The following is a 23,232-nucleotide window of genomic DNA, read 5'->3' on the forward strand; positions in this document are numbered from 1 at the left end:
AGCGTGTGCGTAGCGAGAAAATTGTACGCAATTTACATAGGCTTCGTTCGTTTCGACAAACCTTATTTGCGTATTAAGAACTGCTGCTGGTACCTAGCACGGTACGCGAACGACTGAGAGATTTCCTTTCGGACGCGTAATTTCGGCAACCTTCGTTTCGAACGTTGACGAGCCTTTGTGTTTATAAACTGATCGCGTTTAGATATGTGTTCGATGTGTTTGAAATTTACAAACGGGCAATCTACCTACAAGATTTGTGTTTTAAATGAGAAGTTTCGATACTTGAATGATAGAAAATTCTATAATAAGTAGAGTATAGGTATTTATGCGTTTATTTACGTATTTTGTTAGAAATTTGTGTGGTAGAAAAATACGCGTAATAGGAAAAAATGTATAAAAATATATTTAACGAGTGAAGTTATCTTTAAATTGAACTTAATTAAATTGATTACTCGAGTAAAATTAATTAGCGCTTTTTAATTTTCTGTGAAATCGTGCAGCATGCAAAAATAAGGTTGGTAGTAAGCGAAACATCGGAGTAGTTTTAAGGCTGGTGTCGAGTATGCTTATTTGTAAGCCGTCAGTTCAGTTTTATGGATGTTCGTCAAGTGAAACAAGTCGTTAGATGACTCATATCCCACGCCAGAGGCCCTCATTTGTAACAATGTGCTCCTTCAAAAAGCACATGCTTTTAAAAAAAAAAAAAACATCTCTCTTTCCTGGTAAACGAATATCAGCAACTTATCGTTCCAAGAAAACGAAAATTATTTTCACTTCTTTAACGATCGATAGAATTTCTAGTCGATCGATATGAACGTCTTTCCTATCAATAAATTCAAGACGCTTCGATTACGATCCACAATTATACAATTTTACTATAATCGGTTGACGTTCATTAATAAACCGTGAGCTCATTTACGAGACTGAATAGAAAACGATACAGCGTGTTTAAACTCGGATAACGTGGAAACTAATGAAGGTAAAGTAATAAATTTTCCGAGGAAGATTCAAAATGGCTTCTCGTACAGTCCGTGACGGGAATATCGGTTCTCTCCCTACACTTTGTTCGCTCGCTAAGAAAATAACATAGTTTCTAAAACAATCTTCCTAAAATATACCCGTTATAATATTTTATACGTATATATTTTACGTTACTTTTGGAGGAATATAGATTATCAATACAACCGTTCGTCGTGTCAGTTATTTATACATGTGACATTTAAAAATGAGCTTCTAAAAAAAAAAGTCATACTCAGATAAGAACTGATTACTTTATCGAGCGAATCGCAAACACATGTCAACTAAAATATAACAAGTAATTTCAATGAGTATGTATACACTAACCTCCACGTTATCTCTTATCTAAAGTTTTAAAAATGATAATAATGTTAGATTATTCTATAAAGTTTCAATTCCTTTAGATAAAATTTTCCTGCATTTATTATCTGTTATTTTCTGGAACTACATGTATTCCGTCATTTTGGAAATTTTTCAATATTTCTCAGCAATTGCTAGAATTTTCACGAAAAATATTCGGTCAATGCTCTTACGTACAATTAGATATTTTATCTTTTAAACCATTCTGATTATTATTATTATTATTATTATTATTATTATTATTATTATTATTTTGTCCTTTAATAAAATTTCGTAGCGATCGAAATGAGGAAAAATTTGTCCGTTTTAAGCGAATGACGTAATATTTATTTATTATTCTACTCTTTACTTTATCTAATCTTATTGACACGATGAAATAGATTCCCTTTCTAATTCACTGGAATTAATCATTTCTGTACTAATACTATCTACAATTTTTCTAATTCTAATTATAATCCTCAATACTTCAAACTCTCTTCATCTCAGTTTAACAATTATTATTATTATCATCATATTATCGTTATTATTACATACATATAAATAGAATGCATATAAATTAAATGAAATTAAATTAAATCGAATAATAAAATAATTGTGTTTATAATTACGAGTTTCGATGCTTGTTATTTAATTTTATCTTAATTTATAATGTTAAATAAACGAACGACCTAAGATATAATCCGAGGTTTTCATTTATCCTGTAAAAAATCACCGGTGTTATTAAAGGACGAAAAAAAAGAGCGTTTATTATTTTACGGGGAGCAAAGAAAAAGACAAAGAAGAAATTCGATAAACGAAGAGTGCACGGTGCACGTAAGTACAGTCCTGCGCATAACTCTCGATGAGCTTCCTGTACGAACAGCAAAGCGAGCAACGACTCGCATTCATGTCTTTTATACCTTCTCCCTTCCACTCTCTCTCTCCCTCTCTCTCTTTCTCTCTCTTTTACTCTCTCACGAATGCGTTCACTTCTTTCCTTCTCCCCTTTTCTTTTTGCCAAGATTCAACCGTCAACGTGCGTGATTAACGAAGCACGCGAGGGCAGCGATGCGGTTCTGTGCAATTCCGAATGCACGAGTGCATCACGCGCATCAATTACGCGGAATCGGTGCCGAAGCCGAATTTTTCGCACCACCATACATATCTACCATTTCAAGGTGATTAACTAAAACTAACCGGTAATCACGTATGTTATCGGGTATATTACTTTTACTATTACAGTACTCGAACAACACTTACTATGAACAACTTTTACTTTAAAATTTAATTAGCATCGTAGTAACGAGACACGGTCGTATCGAGTTTCAAATTTTTGCTTAGCATAATCAGGATAATCGTGTTTCGCCGCGGTGCTAATATAGTTTCGAAATGCTTCGTACAAATGTTTCCACAAGTATTTTCGTCAGACGTTATATTGGATAATCTTGATACGATCGTAGTCGATAAATAGATATTGAATAATCGTAACAACGTACGCTCCTCGTTCAATGATTCCGTTAACGTGCGAAAAAGCATATAACAGGGAAATGTAAAAGAATTCAGCGAAAAACGGGACGGGAAGTTCTTTCGCTAGGTTTTTGCCAGTTGAAATGATTTTCATATTATCGTGATATCGATCAAAGAGTTACGCACAGCATCCGGAATACAAATGCCGTTAATGCAAAAGGATGCTTTGGTACTTTGAAACCGCTTTATACACATATATGTACGTACGTATTGTGTAGATGTAGCTATTATAAAGTAAACACATCTAATCTTATCCGATATATTGCCATGTTGCGATTTAATTTTCTCAGAGACTTATTTTAGAGATGCACCTTAGACCCGGAACTTTTTAACCAAGTTTCGCACGCTTCGCTATATTCCCCTCGTCACACGTGAACGGAATACTAAAATTTCTGCACAATTTGATTAAACGATACTAATAATTATATAACATAATTTAATTAAACGTAATTGAAGCGTGGCGTTACGAGCAAGGCAGCGTACTTAGCCAAATGAAATATCAAATTTAAGAAAACTACAGCCCCGCCCCGACTCGCTGCAAATATAGAGTCAGCCCTCTTGCTTTCCTCGATTTTTCAAAAAGACCATTCCCGTAAAAGCTTTCAGTTGCCTGACTGAAAGACGAATCGGAGGGGGGTGGATTAAATTTTTTATCGTTTCACGTCCATGTCCATCATAAAGAAGTTAGCAGGAAAGTTTGATATACGAAGAAATGCTGGTAAAGGAGATGAATTATTATATAATTAGACATGATTTTATATATAGAATATCGACTGAAATATAGAGTAAGGTAGAATCGTTTGTACCGTACCACATAGTAGTCGTATACTTATTCGACTTGGCAGTATGTATATGAATTAATAGTACATACTCGAGTCAAGCTAAGTAATCTGGCATGAATAATTTTCTACAAGCTGCTCATCAAAAGTTGAAAGAGGGATGAATTCGATATAACTGCTCCTCAACAGACGTTCAATTTTTATAACGAAGCAAAATATTCACCTTTTCTATGCAGCCGTTAGTTAATACGAACTGAAGCATCACCGCGTATCGAATTGCAAATGCGATGTCCCGAGCTTTCACGGCAATGAGAAAGATTGCCATCGTAATTCAGAATATCCAATAGCAACCAAGTGAAAAAGAAAAATGCTTTGCGCTGTCTTTCTTTGCTTAACTTCGGTCTCTATAGACGCGCGTCGACTTTGCAGCCAGAGTTTGTCCGTTGCTTCTTTTGCTTTACTTACACGCTCAATTTCAAATCGAACGGATTTCAGTGTAAAATCGACATAGCAGAATTGTCAATTTATATCTCTCTGCCATTTCTACGTTTCCCGATCCACCGTACATATGAAGGGCGCGTTTGTTCCCGTTATTATAAACTAGAATTTTTAAGAAAATATATGTAATTATTGTACATACTCGTCTAGATATAGAACAGAAGAAAATAATCGTCTCGTTATTTAATTCCGATTCAGGATATACGTATACGGTAATGTTAGAGGTTGTGTTGTGTAAAAACACACAATTACTTCGTTAACTCTGATACTTCAATAGCACAGCTATTTCCTACCGCGATTGCATCGGGCTTAATTGCCCGTTAAGTCAACCTAATAACAATCTATTCTTCTGATATATTCTATTCCATCGAATCAAACATGTTTTCTTGCTATTCTAAATATACGTATAGAATAACTGAATGATTTCATATAATATTGGTAACAATCGAATTATTAGGTTACGACGTACGAAATGTTCAATTGCGTTATATCATTGCTGTGTGTCGACGCAAACGGTTTCTTGTTTTCCAATCAACATTTTTATCTGCGCATTTTCGACGTGAACAATTTTTATCCCGCAAACATTTACGTACATAGACAGGCGGTTGTTAATATTCAGCGATTCATGAATCGTTAAAAACCATACATTTCGTATCATATTATAATCCAATAATCCAACATTTCAAATCGTATTACAAATTCAACAATCCAATTATCAATAACAATCGCTCGTACAAAACCTAGCAGTTGTTCAACCATTTCTTATTTATTCAATATTCATCAAAATACAAATGCTAAAAATCATCGCAACAAGCAACAATAATATCAACGATTGGAAAAACCTACAGAGAGACGAATGCAGAACGGGGTGGAAAAAAAGTGCATCGAAGCCAATCAATTACAGGAAATAAAAACGATCAGGCACGATACGAGGGCCATATTCCCGCTGTCAATCGAGTGCTCGGTTACATAATTGAATCAATAAATGCGGAACGATAGCCATTGGATGAGCGCCACTGCCATAACTATTTCCAATGTTTTAAGGGTACAGTCGCGGACAAGAGTTTCACGTCGGTCAAGACACAAGCCTGGCTTGGCCACCAATGGTATTTATAGCGTTAATCTCGTTTCTCCGCTACAGCTGCATCGCCTGCGAACCCCCAACGCCATTGATATCGCAATTGCATCTACCGGCCCTTCTTTTTTTCCTTCTTTTCCCTCTTTTCTCTCTCTTTCTCTTTCTACTCTTCCTCCTCTTCCTCCTCCCTCCCATTTCTCCTCCCTCTTACGTTTTTACCATCCCCTCCGAAAAGTTGTACGTGTCCGCGTGCCGCGTAGTCACTTGGTTGCTGTGCATGGATTTTCGTGGCGCGTTTCTGCCTTCATTATTTACCCGCACACACACTCCAATTACCATCGCGCGTACCGGCCCTGCCAAATATTTCTCCGCGGAATCGAGAACGACAGCGCATGTATTATTCAGCGTGCGTTGTCGATGCCTCGTTCAAGCACATTTTATCCGTGTACACACACGGAACGTTACGATCGGTTTATTATTTATGCTCGTTGTCAGTCATGACCAGTGGCGCTCAACGTGTTAATTTTCTAGGACCTTAGAGAAAGAGAGAGAAAAAAAGAGAGAAAAAGAGAGAGAGAGAAAAATTGGCTGGACTTTGTTTTCGTACACGTCGAATTTCTGAACTTTCTTTTTTATAACGTACGATAGTTTCTCGGTGGAATCCAAAGATAGTAGTTTCAAAGCGCGGAGATTATTATTTTAAAAGATTATGTACACATATTCCACAGTTTACTTTGACACATACACACACGCACACGCATACATATATACGATGGGAAAAATATTTGAACACTTATCGTGGAAGATTTTTAATTAATAATAATATTGAAATTTAACGAATATACACACGTATTAAATTTGAGATATAGCAGAATGTTTTGCTCGCGTATTATAAATGTATTAAATTACCAGAATTGCAGGGCTCCTTTCCTCGCGAATAATTAATAATTACATTCGCTGTTTCAAACTTGTGAAATGCAAATCGAGATTTCTTTTATTCATTTTACACTGGAATATTATACGTATACACGGCCGGTGAAATAATAATTTTGTTCAAAACCTTTCTCGTAGCCATTAATTAATTCGAGTACCTTTAGAGGATATTAATTAAATCCAATATAAACCGACGTGGCGTTAACAAATTTATTAGTCGATACGTCTTAATACCGCCCGCTGCAAACTTGCTACTATGCTTCCAACGATCGATATATAAAGTTAAATTCTATAAGAATATAAAGAATCTGCTTTTCTTTCGAAAACTTTCTCGATATAATATTTTATAGAGGGATAATTTGTAAAACGAGAGCTTAATTGATTACTAATCGATTCGTCGTGTTGGTAGTGGTACGAGTGCTGCTTTTCGATGGAAAATAGGTCAAGCAAATGACTTTATGAACTTAATGAGCAGAAGAACGATCTACTCTCTGCCTCTCCCTCTTCCTCTCTTTCTTTGCAAAAACTTGGGCAAGCTTTTTGAAATGGAACGAAACACCCTGGATATCTTTTTGCCTTGAGAACCGCTTTCTTCTTCTGGAAAGCTAGAAAATCTTTAAAAGTCATGCAACTGGAACTAGCGAACAAAAGAACGAAGGAAATGTAAGAGGGTGGCAAAGAGAAAAGGTACGGCGAGGAAGACAAAATGATTATTCCGTGTAGAAATACTAACTACAAATGGAATATCGTCTCATTTCTGTAATTGCTCTTAAGGGGAACTGGTTTCCGAGAGCAGCATCACGCTAATCGCATGAAGAAGCGAATGCATCAGTGAATAGCCGCTACAGACCGTGTACTACTGAAAAGTGTTAATCCTTTAACTGTGAATAATTACATCCGGGCAAAAGGCGCGATACGATGGGATTTTCTCGCTAAACACGACTAAATAATATTCTTCGTTTGGTGAGTTACGAGTAGATTTACATCGGAAGAATATTCTTTCGATCGATGTTTGCCTGTCATTAATAATATTCGTGTCTCTCTAATTTAACAAGCGAATGAAACAGAGAAGGAAACATAATGAATTTCGTTTATTTTTCGTATCGAAAACATTTTATACAGGATGGCTGGTAACTGGTGGTACAAGCGGAAAGGGGGTGATTCTACGCGAAAAAAGAAATCGAAAATATAGAATAAAAATTTTTCGTTTCAGGCTTTGTTTTCGAGAAAATCGACATTGAATTTTCGATCGGTACGCGTGCACTTTATCACGTCTCGTTATAACGGATCTCACTGTAGATCGTTGTTTCGATGGAAAAATTAAAAAAAAAAAAATTTTTTTTCATTTTTATTCCATATTTTTGACTTGTTTTTTCGCGTCGAATCACCCCCTTTTTGCTTATACCACCAGTTACCAACTATCCTGTATAATTGAGAAGCTTTCTGGAAGAAAGGTTCATAAGACAAAACAGTGAATTACGTAAATCGCGTTGGAAGTTTTAGTTTTCTACTACTAAAGAAGTTTGTTTTCTTTGTGTTTACATAATAAACAAAAATTTAATAATACCTCATCTATTCGTCTAACAAATACACTAATCGAGTACGAGATACGAATGATAACTTATCTTTCTTTTCGCGTTATTATCAATTTTATTATACTTGGTTTTATTTCCTCTATAGGCCCTTGTTCGAGACAGCCCTTCAATCATTTTTTATGGACAATATGTATTATGATTTCAATTTCGTTTTTATCTCATTTAATCTTATTTTTTCAACCAAACACCGTAATATTCAGTTTGTTGTGCTTCTTCGGGTTTTATGTAATAGCCGTTGCCTGGTTTTCCTCTGGCAACCAGAGCCAACACTGGATGAGACAAGAAAGAAAAAGGAACGAGAAAAAGAATCCTGCGCGTAGCGTTTTAAGGCCACGCAGAGAAATATGATGTGTAGCACGTTTTCATAATACGAGATTACGAGTGTGCTTCGTACTTCAGCATTAAACAATTACGGATTCATAACTCTTAGTTGATATTCCATGAGAATAGAAAAGGATGAGAACGACCTTTTCAAATAGTCCTATGCTAATTAACTCCTTTCACTTTGAATAAATATTCCTAGATGGGTATAGAATAGATTTAACGTTTTGTTATAAAACGAAATAAGCCTTGAAAAACGTCGAAGCTTCGCTCGTCTGTTTCTCAAATTTTAATGGTCAATTTAAAAATTACATTGAAGCTAAGTCTCGTAATAAATGAAAGATAATAAACGATAAAAGATACAAATATTTGTCAACATCCCGTAAAAAGACGTGTTGTGCGATTCTAAGAATAAAAATGACAAGCAGTTTCTCACGTCCACAAATTCTACGCTTTATCTCGTTTAATTGCCGACATGACTCAAACAATAAATATTTGAAATCCCAATATCGTAACCATTTTCAAACTGAATTGTTTTCGTTATGCGGTAATTCTGAGAAATTGAAACGTTGAGTTTATTACATTAGAATAGATCGGACAGGATGTGAGTCACGAGTATAAAGTGTTTAAGAAACAAGCCAGCACACTTTAGTTGCAACTTAATATTCTACTACGGTCATTATCATCCAGATGTTTTCTGGCCGGCCACAGAAACAAAGATATCGATTTGTCTGGCCTCTCTAACATGGGTTCTACCAACTTGTATGCGTGTATCGTACATTTTATTTCGTGATTAATCGCGATGCCCGTTACAAGTAAATCTAACATTCAAATCGACATGACGAATAAAAATACGCGATGGAAAAGTATTTGATAGTCATGAGATACGAGTACGAGTTCACTGATATTCTTTACTCGAACCGACGATGAATATAAATATAAACAGACCGTTTACTTTGCTTATCAATTAATTACAGCAAAACGAAATAAAAATTACGGTGGCATTATATTATAAAATAGTAGACAGATAGTAGAAAAGAAATGCACGCGATTAAAATTACACGGTAGTACCGAGTTTAAAATTATAGTTCATAACCCGAAATTATACGAGGATACCGAGTTCCATTGAATATTTCGAATATCGTTAATTTTATGTTTCTCTACCCGTAAAAGTACGGTTTTCATTCTTAAGTATAGCGTGTATAATGCATTTACGTGCTTTACATATTTCGAGTTAAGAATGCGTTAAAAAAATGGTTGAAAAGAAAAAATGACGAGGAGATATCGCAACGCAATGATTGTATTAAGCAACAGAACGCAGATTCTAAACACAGGAAGTTTTATCCACTCATACATATTAACAAGGGCAATATATTAATATAAATAATGCATACGAAACAGGATCCTCCTGAACAATGTTTCATGATTATCGCATAAAAAGCATATAAAAAAAAAAAAAAAAAACGAGGAATTCTTCTCATTTAATCGTGAACACAATGAGATACATTATATAATTGGCCACCAATAAAACGACGAATTAACTTAATTCTCGTCCTGTAATCGCTAAAAGGAATATAAAAAGAGACGTCGTTAAGTAATTTCTACGCTTATTCAACGCTTGGTTTACGTAAGAAAGCGAAATGTTAACATTTTCGTTTACAGTCGGGGAAAAAGCGAACTGCCGGTAACACTTAATTGCAACAATCGATCTGTTACATAATTAATGAACTTGTTTGTTCGTTATCGACGATAAGAACCGGAAGATTAAAAACGGGAGAAAAAAGAAAACAAGGAACAAACCGTTACGGATTTCGTTTTAAGTCCCTGTAAGAGCTTAGGGAAAGTGTGTTCTATCAATTAAAGATCAAAGCGTTTCGATTTCCTGTAAATCTTTATCCCACGCGATAACAGCAGAATGCAAGAAAAACAAGGAGGATTTAAAATATTATCCCATCGTGAATTTCAATAGCATCGCATCAATCAATATTGTAGATATTATAAATCGAGAAATAAAGAAAAACGATCGTGTTACAGGCAGACCTTGTTTCTTCAAGTTCATCTTGGAATCTACGGTTGAAAGATATATGCGATGAAAGATCTTATCGTAATAATAATATAAATAAAAATTTCATAATATATAACTCATATAGATTCTTTCCCCAGAAAGCTTCTTAGTTCTTGTATTATGTGTATTGTATTATACAAAAGTAAATAGTTTGTTCTTTGAAAAGTTCAAATACCAATCACCTACTCAAATAAAAGCAAAAATTGCAGTTAGTCAATAATAAAACTTCTGATAATACAAGCTCAAAATTTTAATAAGAAACGTTAATATCGTTCGCGTAACAGATAATATTTGCAAGCAATTACAATTAAACGATTCTCTAATGTAGTCTAAATCTAATCTAAACGTGGCTCTCAGAAAAGAAAAGAAAATAAGGATAAGATATGGAGCAGTGGCTCCCTCTCTTTTTACCTCTACTACAGTGTATATGTTTGCCACGAGCATATATACTTATATATACATACACGCATATACCAAGCTGTCCAAAGACCCTCCAAAACACTATAGTCTTTCTGGTAATTTCATTCCTTCAGTTTCTCTCTCTCCCTCTTTTTCTCTCTCTCTCTCTCTCTCTCTTCTTACCTTTTGTGTACATATAATATCTGTGTCCATGTTTATCTGTCTCTCTTTCCTGATGACACTTCGCTCTAAAAGAAGCTATAGTTCTATCTCTCTCGCGCGCATCGAGGTCTCAAACAGTGTCTGTCTCCCTCTACAATGAATTTTACTAAGCGCTTTAAGCGCCCGTCACAATCAGTGAGTCACCTCAAAACATTAAGCGACGATTCACAAACGAATACATCGAGAATGAATATACGGGCAGGAAACTTTCTATTCGTCGCTCGGATATATGTACATATGTATATTTCTTGTTCCTTTGAAAGTTATTTGCTGCGTTTATTTTTTAGTCGGAGGGAGCGAAAGAGGGGGGGGGGGGGAAGAAGCCGAATCGACGTTATGAAATTAACGTAAGGCAAACAGAGGGATTGCTTTAATATAAATTCTTTTAATATAAGATATTCTTTTAATATAAAATATCGATATCGCGATGGATTTTCTAACTAATTAAATTCTTCTATTATCCTTGAGTCTGTACGATTTAAAATGATTGTTATATTTCAATAGATATTATTAAAATATAGATAGTCTTGAAATATTTAGTTTGTAATATTCAATGTAATTTTACTAACTTTGTGTTCCACGAATTTTATGAATAAAATATCCCAAGGAAAGAAGATACATGAATACATGAAAATGTAAGAAAGAGGCGAGTGGAACAACAAGATTAAAAGAATTTTCCCGAAAGAGAAACGATGATTTTTATTCGGATAACTTTATTAAGATTATAAATGGAATTTAGCCGACCCAACGCTTAAAAACTATTTACCCTACGTACTTGGTATTCGCATTGAAATTTAAATATTAGGTTCGTTCAGAGTACATAGTATACAATCTGTTAGGGGAAGTTCTTGATGGGTTTATTACATAGGCAGACATAGTTTCCCGAGCAAATATACCGCTACTAGAATGATTTATTCTACTTCGGCAATCGATACCAACCTTAAAGTGCATCTAGAATGAGCTTTCGTTGATTACTAATTGTTGCAAGTTAAACACTCGACAGAAACTATTTAACCTTTACAACATTTTGTCGAATCATTCTAATAAATGTAAAGAATATGCACGTGGAAAGTTTCTAATACTACCTACTCGAGAGGTTAAACATATCTGTTTAACTATAAAACGATAAATCTATAGATATACATATATCATTCGTATTAAAAACGCCCGAAGATATCAAAGGAAATAACGTTCGCTTTTATATCCTCTATATTCGTCGTACAGTCTGCTACAAAATTTATTCATACCGTCCCAGCATATTACATACATTGAAATCGATACACAACGTTCACACACGTGTTCCTATTTTCACTTGGATTTAGATCCCCATTACACGTCGAGAGCTGTTTGTGAGACAGCCTTTAGGCTACGCTCGCACACATATCTCGATAGCGATGGGCGCATATTTTTCTCGTATTAACGATATTTCCTGCAATTTTATACGTATAATATAAATATCCTTATTAGACAATCTTTCGAGTTAGAAATAATGAAAGTTCTTCGAACGACTGTAATCACTCGTAACTTTAATTCGAAATTAAATAAAAAATTGTATTAAAGCTTATTGCACGTGTATTATTATTATTATTATTGTCATTATTATAATAAATTTGTGAAACGTAATAAAAACGTGGATAATATACTTAATCTACTTTGGACAAAAAGTTGAAAATTCTTCAAATCATTGTAATCGTTTATGACTTTAATTTGCTGTACCTAAACATTTTTTGTTTAAATCCATTAGATTGTGCGATTGGATTAGTACGAATAGATTGTTAACCATAGTGTAGTATGATCGTAATGAAATGTAAATTCGAGAAGTAATAGGGGTGTGTGTTGTTGATAAAATGGAAAGTTTGTTGAACAGTGTTTGACCTGATCGGAAACGGCTCAAAGCCATCGCTATCAATGGACTCACGTATGCCGCAGTAAAGTAACGCCTGTATACAGGAGTGAATCGACACAGGGGAAGACACACACGAACAGAGCACGTGTATGCACACTCGATTCACGATATACGAGGAATTTGACTCAGGTATATACGTTACACGCACACGCCTTCCTCTGTAATACGAATCAACGAATAGGCACACTTGACTCGTCAGCGCATCACCTCACGCAACATTTACAGAGGCATTTAACCCTTTGCGGTTGCTGGTATTTTTCTTATTTCGAACAATTTGCATCAATGGTCGAAGAAATATTTCAGTTAAAATTCCATGAATCGTAAGCAATTCTATTTTAAAGAGTAGAATTATATTAGAAACAGAGTTTAGAATACAGCGAAATGAAGATTATTATAATTTATGGAAGTTGTGGATTTACGGAGTATTTAGAGATGTAAAATTCTGCAGAACGTACGTAACATAAAAAGTATATAAAATATCCAAAATAAAGTACATGTCGTAATGTTTACTAGATGAAACAAATCTCCTATCTAGATTGTATTTTTTTAATCATAAAAAAAATGTCTAGAAAAAGAGATTGAATATGCAGGAACATACGCAGCGCAATTATAATGATTGAAAAATACAAGAAATAATTTTAATTCAATAAAATGAAAAGAGCTTTGATAACATGAAATTGATTATCGAATTTAAAAATCGCTTATCACGGTCTTCGTATTTAAACGATAAATTAAATCTCCATTTAGGTATCTCCTGTTTCTTTAATTGCTTTCATGAAAATATGAATTTGCATAAAAATTGCCAACTTAGTAATTAGCAAGGAAATGAGAATGAACAAACGTAGTAAATGAACCTTTGTCGGTTCTCCGGGTGTAAAATTGTTTGGGTGACGGTCATTTATTTTTAAACGAAATATCGCTCGATGGATTCACGAGTGTAATCAGTTCTCGCTATTCTCGATCGAATCACTCTGTTAATTGTACGCATTATTTACCGAGCTTTCTCGTCCCATCGAGCGGGGCTAAATTTTTCTCGAGGGTCATCCATTTCAATTAAAACGAGTGGAACGAATTTCGCTGCAATTCACCGCGAGATCCATACAGTTCGGAAAGTAATTCATACAGTCCGCGGGAATGTGTATAATACGCGGAAACATTTTTGCCGAGCGGAGAAGGCAATTACGTGTTTCGAACGAGCGTGCGTTACTTTTAACAACATTTTATCGTAGTAACGAGGGTTTCGACTTCGAGTCCAGCCTTTGCGAAAATTTATTAACTACCAGATCGTGCGGAATTTCAAGACAGCATAACTACCAAACATACAACACTCCGCAAAAATTCGTAAGAAATACTTTGTTTTTTTTTAGAACAGATAAATAAATACATATAAAAATGCTTGATATTATTTTATATCTATTGTCACTTCTAAAAAAAAAAAGTATTTAACTCGACAATTATTGCTAATTTGATAACGATATATTGATTAATCCGAAGTAATTAATATTTCGTGTAAGCTTATTTTTCACGATCAAATTATTTTTCGATTAAGCTTGTTTCTCACCGTCATTGATGGTATTTCAAATAATTTATTCATATTTCACAGTATTCTTCTTCTAAATCGTTTTATATGTGTCTCGCGTGTAATCAATTTACCATTCTTTTCACTACTTCTAACATATTTATGACCCAAGACTCGCGCACAGTATCGTACTATGTATTCCCGATACATTTACAAAGAACCGCTAGATTGAAAAGTTGTTTAAATTGTTGGTGGATTAAAAATTTAACCGAAGAAGAAAATAAAAAAGGACAAACGAGATGAATGCGGTTCGATGCAGGCACACGATTCTCGTCGGTCAAATATATCTTTTCGATGTTTTGTCCTCGTAGAATCGACCGCATCAAGGCAAAAGTGACATCCCCAACATCCTCCCTCCTCCTTTTCTTTTCTCTCCTCTTCTTTATTCGCATTCTCGCGTATCACCCTTCCATTTTCTCTGTTCTTCCTCCTCTTCTTCATTCTTACTCTTCCTGTCTTGTTTGCTTTTAGCTCGGTCTCCCCGTGAGATCTTGTTCTCTTGTCATAATTATTATTATTGGTTTGAAAAGTGACTCCATACAAGACAACGAAAGTTTATAAGTAATAAAAGATATTCGGGAGCGACTGATACGTGATTCTCCCTCCGAGCTGTCGACAAAAGTCGAGCTAAGGCCCTACACGCCAGATCAGAAGTCACCTTGGAGATGGCTCCGAAAATGGAACCGGTTCCCAGCTCATATAATTGGGTCCCGCTTTGACTGGCCCTCTTTGAGAATAATCAACGTTTATTTCGCCGTTTAGCGCGAGCTGGGTGTCAGCCCATTCAAGCCGACCTTTTGTTCCTCTTTACGGAGAAATTGTTGCCCGGTTTTTAGCTAGAAAACAATTTTTATTCGTTTCTATCCTCTCGCTGCATATGCAAAGATACGCGTGATTTATATTTAACGCTATCATTCTCGTGTCTATATAACTCCAGAAATAGTTATTTTTAAAACATAAATAGTTTCTAAATATTTGTTTTCAATGTTTAATATAACTTTACTATTTTTTTTTCTTTTTTGTGTATCGCGTTTCTGAATAAAACACTGCGAAAAACGAGAATATCCAAAGATATCTCGTAAGCCGAAATTAACTCGTTGCAGGCCAACAACGATTTCATCTGCAATTTTGGTTCAATTACGTTATTTAATTCTATCGAAATCACATTGTGAAATCATGTTCTGTGCTACAGCGAAAAGGAATTCCAAGAATTTGCTCAATATCTTTTCTCGTTACCATTTCTTCTATGGATATATTTCATTTATTTCCTCTTCTCCAGGTACTTACAATTTTATGAAGAACTTTTGCATTTACGCAACTTTTATACCTTATTTCTCTGCTTGGTCTTTAATGGATTAAATTCTCAACGTAATAAAGGTGACTTAAATATTCAGTTTCGGAACAGGAAATTCTTTCAGTATAGAGAAAATTGTACAGGCTATAGAATGAATGGTAATCAAGATATACGACGAATACGCCGTAGACTCCACTCAACAGGAAAGAAGAAGAGAGTAAAAGAGAGATGATATAACGTCAAATATCCTGTAAAAACATACCTTTATTTCCATCCCATACACTTTCACATTCCGTATTTTATTCGACGATATCCGTAAGTAAATATCCCAATAATATATATATATATACACGTATATTTACGTATAGCGAATATACGAACACGGAGAAAATATTTTTCGAAACGCGTATGTTTCGACGAAATCATAGTGCAGACTGAAAAATAATTTCTTTTGAAAAAATTTCGAAATATCGCATTCGACATTTTTCGCTCCCGGATGTTTAATCCTTTTACCATATCGGGTATCGAGTATTTCATTTTGTTTGGTTTCTATAATTTTCTTCAATTTTATCCGTCATTCGAGGGTTTCTGCGTCAAACGAGACAAAATAGAATAAAAGCTAATTGTATTCTTTTTTTAACGAGACAGGCCCTTTGACCAAGGATGTAAATCAATCGCGGGTTTTCTCTAATCCAAAGGATGAAATCCATTGAAAGGAAGGGCGAGATACCTTTATTTAGGTACAATCGCTAAGAAACGGAAACGAAATCCCTCGACTTTGCGAAAGGGGAAACATTTCTCGAGCAGGAGCCACCCTGACGAGCAATTTTGTCTGAAACTGACTGAGATAAAAGTCGAGAAGGTATGTATATCGCGACTAAATTTTGACTTTAAAACGAATTCGATTTGAATTTAAAATGAGCTGGCCGCAAAATTTGAGAAAACCGTGGACAATTTTCGAAAGTTTTTCATTTAAGTCTCCTCGAACTTAACGAAATGAAAAGAACAAAAAAGAATGGGAACGAACGTTGTTACAACGGTTTAGTTAAACTTTTGGAATCATGTTTTATTAATTTCGACGATGAAAGAACATTAGAGAAATGCAAATTTATAATTAATTTCGAACAAAGTTACGACACTCGTTTCGCTAGATTTCGAGGAAAATGTAACGAAGAAGGTTGCTCACAATAACTGGGCGACTTTGCAGATCGTAAGTTGTTATCTTTATGAAAGTTTATCGTAGCATCTTGCACGGCTATGGCACGGAACTGATTACGTTTCAAACTAATTTCGGATAATTTACACGTGCTTCGTTAATAGATGCAACGATTCGTCTCTCTCTTTCTCCTTTTTCTTTTTTTATTACGCCTGGTTAATTACTATTATGAATCAAAAACTTCCTAGTCGAATTATTTCTATCGAATAATAAGCAACAGCGTTTTCTGTTTTTCCCCTTTCACTGGGAATCTGTAAAACGTGGAACTACCAGTCGGATTGAAACTCCTCTTTAATAAGTCCTTTTGATGTCTCGCTCGTAAAAACTGTCTGTCGTAATTTCTATTAATGTTATAAACTGCGAGAAACACGGAGTTCTATGTTTTAATTAGAGACTTTTCATGCCTCATATTTTTTCATTTAGAAGCTCACTATGTTGTACGCTCTTAATATCCAAATTTCATCGTTGATGGAATTCTCTTTTCTCTCTCATTTGTAAGTTGAAAGAAAGAAACCTGAAACATATACTGAAACCTCTTCGCTCTTTATTTAACTACAAAAACCACTCGTTTCCTCTTTTTACAGAAAGAAGAATCGTTAGTTATTTCCTGGGTCTTTTGACACAATTCAATTATTATTATTAGTGAAATCGTACAAATCGCAATTTACCAACTAGCTAGTATTGATAAATACTCTGGCGTAACAGCAATAAAAATGTTCCGATAATCAGAAGAAGAGAAAATTGGAAAAAAAGAGAGGACAAAAATGTTGAATTTTGATTCCCTTCGATCGAGCATCGGTAATAGGTATGATAAAGTCGTGGAAATCAAATGGCAATTGAAAAATAACGAATGGATTTGGACAGGCGGAACGATTGGACGACAAAAGGGCAAAAAATCCAGTGAATTTGGAAAACGTGCGGACGCTGTAAAAACAGACGCTGCGATATTCGATAAACATGAACCTGGAAACGAACGTAAGTAAGTGGGCTGGCAAACGAACAAATCAAATGGCATTTCGATTACAACGACGCGATATAAAATTCTTTAAAGTCCGCTAGAACTTTAATCAAGTATTAGTCCAATCGAAAACACTGCTTCAATTTGTTTTCTATCCAAATAGTTTGTCGTAATACTTTCGATAAGAGACATTCAAAGATTCGAAAGAGGCGATTCAAATTATATCGTGATAAAAGCATCATCGAAAAGAAAAAGAAGTCAATAATATGCGTTACAAAGTTTATCACGAGCCAAGAAAATCTGTTTTATTTTTAAAAGTAATTGCCGATAACTCTCCGACACTGCTAGTCTGATAAAGGATTATCGGTCGAACCAGATCGTATCGCCCAGATTAGAAACACTGTGAAACTGTTTTGCAATTAATCGTAATATCTATTATTGTTAGCAGCACCCCAAAATGAATTATTCAAAAGTACAAACAAACACAATACACTCGAATCGCTGGAGAATCGATATGGAATATATAGAAGAATGTCGAGAACGAGTTCCACTTTTTTTTTTCCCTCTTCTAAATGAAACTTTCCACCGCGAAGCCGGTTAAATAGTATCTTAATGATGCAATTGTACAGGTAGTAATACTCCATGGAAATACTCATGCGGCAACGTAACGCATTGCAAATACGAACACGAAACAACAATTACGTTTACCATTGTATGGATATATGACAATAAAACAATTGATAATATTATTCGCCATAGTGTTACTGAATTCTAGACAAATATAACGACTATTGGAAATTATTGGAAATTTAAATTTGAAATTCATATTTTCCACGTGGAAAATTTAAAATAAGAAACTTTTTGAATTTAAACTTAGATCTTTGCGAGCTTTATATGTATGAAATGTTTCTTTGGAATTAGTTAATCCACGTTTGAACCACATCGGGAAAATTGTTTCTGTACCTACGTACATGTAGTTTCGCATAGATAACGCAACGCGAGTTTCTGTTTCTCAATCGCGCGCAATCAGTGGTTTTGCGAAGAGAGTGGGGTGTACAAAGCAACGGCGCATGCGCGCCAACACCGACAAACAGTGTATTCGCGTTTATAGATCCGATATCATATTATTATTAAATCCTGGCGCAAGAAATATATTGCTGAACGGTCGAAAGAATCCAGGTTATTTCGTAACGTACGATTTTAATTTATTCACTTTGCTTATCAGCAATATTTCTCTTTTTTTCCCTTCCTTTTTTTAACTTATTATCATTCTTCTAGTTATAATATTTTGCTAAATAACGAAGATAGGAGCTATAAGATTACGCTCTTCCCGTTTAATTACTTTGTTACGCGATACCGCAAATGTTCGTCGATAATTTTCCTCCTTTTTATTGATTCATAAACAAAGTTATCTTGTTTATTTACGACGTTGCAACAATAAATTAAATTCTCGTCGTAGACTCAAAGCGCTCGTGTTTCATTCGTTTGATCATAACAATCGACGATTAACGTTCGAAACAAATGAAATAAAATGATCATATTTTGTAATTCCCTCTTTCGCCCTTTACGATTCTTTTCTTGTTAAACTCGCCGTTATTTTTACTATTGATTTTGCATAAAGAGGCAAAGTTAGGCTATAAAACGCGAAGTTAATTTAAAGACTACGATCAAGCAAAGAACTCGAGTCATTAAACTCGTTTAATTACAGCTCTGTGTAGACTTAATTATCAGAATTCTTTACTCGCCTACATTCTCGTGTTTCTTTTATGCGCTTCATGTTCGAAAATATCGCGAAAAGAAAATGCAAGCAATAAATAGAAATAGTACGAGGTCGTGAAGCCTGGGAGAAATAAATATGTATAAAGTAACGAGCATTTTGTAATAAAACATTACATTGTATCGCGACATTACACGCGATTCTCGACTTTTTTTTCTGTCGCGTTGCAACATTATACAAGTACGTACGTATCCGCCGATTGTAACAATGTTGTCGACTCTCGATAGGCTAGATAGGCCAGTTTTCAACGTAAATTGAAATTCTGATCGTCTCTTTTGCTCCCTGTTTCTCTATTTCTATTTGGTTATTATTAAATCACGAACGAAAGAAATATACACACAACCGGTGAACGTATGGAAGAATCTAGGTTATTCCGTGACGCGCAACTTTAATGCATCTACTTCGTTTATTTATAAGTATTTTCGACATTTTTGCCGATTTTTCGACCGCGTATAATCGAGCACCTGATTACGTTCCCATTTTGCTGCGCTAAAAATAAAAATCATGTCAGCTGAAAAAGAAGAAAAAAAAAAAAAAGAAGAAAGAAATGCGTCAGAAATTCATTCGTTATGCTTATAAACAATCTCCATATTTTCTACAATGCTATGAAGAAAAGCTTAGTTGAACTTGTATTATGCGAAACATTAGCGCGTATACTAAGTCACGGCTATCGTGATTGTAATAATAAAACGTAAAACCAACTTAAAAGTATAGTAGAAATGTTACGAGATGTTTACTGCGATCATATACTCGATAACAGTATAGTTGAATAGTTGACTGAAACGTATAATTAGTGTTAAAGGTGGTCTGTTATAAATAACTTATTGATAAAACGATAATAACAGTAATTTACATTTTTCTCCGTAGTCAATTTACAATGTAAACAATTTCGTGACCTTTGTGCAGCGTATACTTGCAAGAAATATGTTGCAACTTATATATTTTCATTTCAATTTATTTTTTCTCATTTTTTCGCTTTACCAACGTGATCATGTGCTGTATCATACAAAATGAACATTTTTTGTATAACACAAATAATAATTTACTTGATTAGTTATTTATTTCTCTTTTGGATCTCTTTTGTGTACAATTTACAGGAAACTTATCCTGTTCCTAAATGTGTGTATGTGCGTGTAAAAGGGAATCCCTCCACTTAATGATATATCGAGAAAATGTTTCTACATATACGTGTTCAAATATTTTTATGAGTCATCCTGCATATAAATATCAACATCAATTCGTGAAACGTGAAAGATCTAAAATGTATATGTTCTAAAATATTATTGCGATATCGAATGATTACGGTAATGCGATTCAGCATCAATCGGAGATTGTTCATCAGAGGAATTCAATTATTTTATAACAACGCAGCTTATTGCTCTGAAGTTTACAATAATATCATTCGATAATTAATTCCCGGCGAATTGAATGTTCGCGTTGTAATTTCTGAATACGAAAAGAATCGACCGTTTAATAGGATTCAGGTTCAGAAACGTATATCATCGAGCATAATATACGTATGTGTATCTTCTTTTTTCTTTGAAAGAAGTTTCTTTATGTTCTAACACACTCGTCTCTCGTAGACAGAGCTATTTATTAAATACCTCGAAACGATAGAGTCACGGATTTACCGATTACAGTATGTTATTCATGGCATGGTATTACTTTGTATTCGAATTACACGAGAACTGTCCCGCGAGATTGTTTGAATCGCATGAATTCAGCTTCCTGTAGGCAACGCTCGCCTATTATTTCACAATCGACGATGATTTCATTCGACCATTTCAATCCCTTCATCCGTTGTCGAGCTTAATTTATATAATCATCTGTTATTTTTTATTCTCTTTCTCTTTTCTTTTTCTCCTTTCTCGACGCACAGATTAATCTCTCTAACCCCTTCTCTCTCACCACCCACGTATCGCATTCAATACGTTTCTCTTTCAGAACTCTGTTCATCATTATTTTCAACGTTCTCTCTAAACAGCGTGTGCTCCAGGTGAGCTCATTTTAAATTGCGCCAGTCGAATACCAATGAATCTTTCATTTAACCTTCTGCATTATTTTTCCTACCTGCATACGACGATACAAATTAATTAAAAAGAAAAAAAAAAGTGATTCTTGAAAAAGGAAGATAAATCTGATACCATCGTAGAGTATTTTTATTATAGTCGTGTACAATTTTTCACCGTCCACCCGTATCTACGCTCTGTTTGGTTACGAGCTTTTGTGTTAAAAATAGGATTCAAACTGTTACGGTGTTGTCTGTAACAACTTCAATCCGAAAATATTCAGAGTAAAAAATATAAAAAGGCATGCACACATTTTATAAATAACAAATAGTGCCTCTCACGCGCCTCTGTTGAAGGGTTAAAGGGACAACGGCGTTTTATTTAGCGTTCTGCCTCTAGAATCTCTTTCCCGACACTCTGGGGAATGTTTGGGATATCGCGAACCTTAAATGTCCCCTTTCAAGTTCCATTCAATTTGAATTTTTCGAATCTCCCGTTTTACACGCTTCAACGTTACATTTTAATAAGTTGTTAATTAACGGTTATGTTCTAATAGGTTGTTAATTAACGGAACTTTATAAAAGCAAGCTGAACCCCGGGCTGTGCAGCCGAAATTGAATAGAATAATAAAAATTAACCGAACTGAGATAAATTTATTTTCGGTAAAACTGCTTTTATATTTTAGCGTATCGCGTCGTATCCGCTATTAATACCAAAACTTATGGAAAAGCAATTTTCCTCACATGCTAAAAAGAAATTCGGTCCTGAAAGGATTAAAACTGAACGAACTGCCGTTTACTTATTATTAAGACAATATCATGCTCATTATTGCCATACCAGACTGCAAGATATTTTTATGGACACCATATCCATTCAATTTTCATTTGAGTTTTATACGAACGTATACAATGTACGCTTTTGCCTTGTTCTTTTTGCTCAGGACGAATCGTCGAACCGTAATAGCAAAGTAATTTTCCCACACACAAGGCTCGCTCAAAATTACATTTATACTTCGTTACTCGGCTGAAATCGTGCTCCAGGCTAACGAAACAATTATATTCACTTCTTTGTACACTTAAATAAACGAGCATCCAATTATTAATCGGTCGTGTTTTATGCCCCTCTTATAACCGCTCGACGAATTAAACTTTCAATCGAATAATTTATCCGATTACTGTTATTGCTCGTTCTAATTTCACGTTTCGAATATATGCGTTCCCCTCTTTCGACTTATTTTCCAAATACATAGAAGCTAATCCACGGTCGTGAAACACGTTTGAGAAACTGCTTTATAAGTGAAAGTACATAACTAGACTCCCCTCGGGAGTGTGCACCGGATTGATCGGACCATGGGTTTCAGACTTTTTTCATGTCCGGCTATCTTTAAGGCCGGATATGCGCACGCTCACGCTACTAGTCTCCCTTTGAATAAAAGTTTTTACATCAGCGAACATCATCGATGATTCACATACTGTTAAAGTTATATGAAAAATTGTATTTTATCAGAAATAATTATAACATAACGAAACACAGGAATATGCAATGCATAACATATCGTAGCTATAGCGTAAACAACTAATCGCTATTGCTGTATCAATAACGCTAAGTAGACAAAATTTCTTCCTCCGAGTCATTTTCCATGCAATCGTATTTTCCTATCGTTAAAAAACCTCAAATCCAACACGCTGTTAGAATTACGTAGAATGGCTACAGAAAGTTA

The 23,232-nt window shown here is 34.7% G+C and overlaps 1 protein-coding gene across 3 annotated transcripts in view; it reads right to left on the reverse strand.

The window, feature by feature from the left end:
• LOC117235317 (mastermind-like domain-containing protein 1) overlaps positions 1-23,232 on the reverse strand; it is a 172,285-nt gene that overhangs the window by 126,782 nt on the left and 22,271 nt on the right. The window contains exon 1 of one of the 3 annotated variants that reach the window (XM_033497212.1): positions 62-134. The exons of the other annotated variants lie outside the window; for them this stretch is intronic. The gene's annotated coding sequence lies outside the window, so the exon portion shown is untranslated. Of the gene's footprint in view, positions 1-61; positions 135-23,232 lie in introns of those variants that run through there. 3 annotated transcript variants of the gene reach the window in all.

This window comes from Bombus vosnesenskii, unplaced genomic scaffold (assembly GCF_011952255.1).
Source record: "Bombus vosnesenskii isolate JDL3184/JDL3185 unplaced genomic scaffold, Bvos_JDL3184-5_v1.1 scf7180000013315, whole genome shotgun sequence".
Classification (NCBI taxonomy): domain Eukaryota; kingdom Metazoa; phylum Arthropoda; class Insecta; order Hymenoptera; family Apidae; genus Bombus; species Bombus vosnesenskii.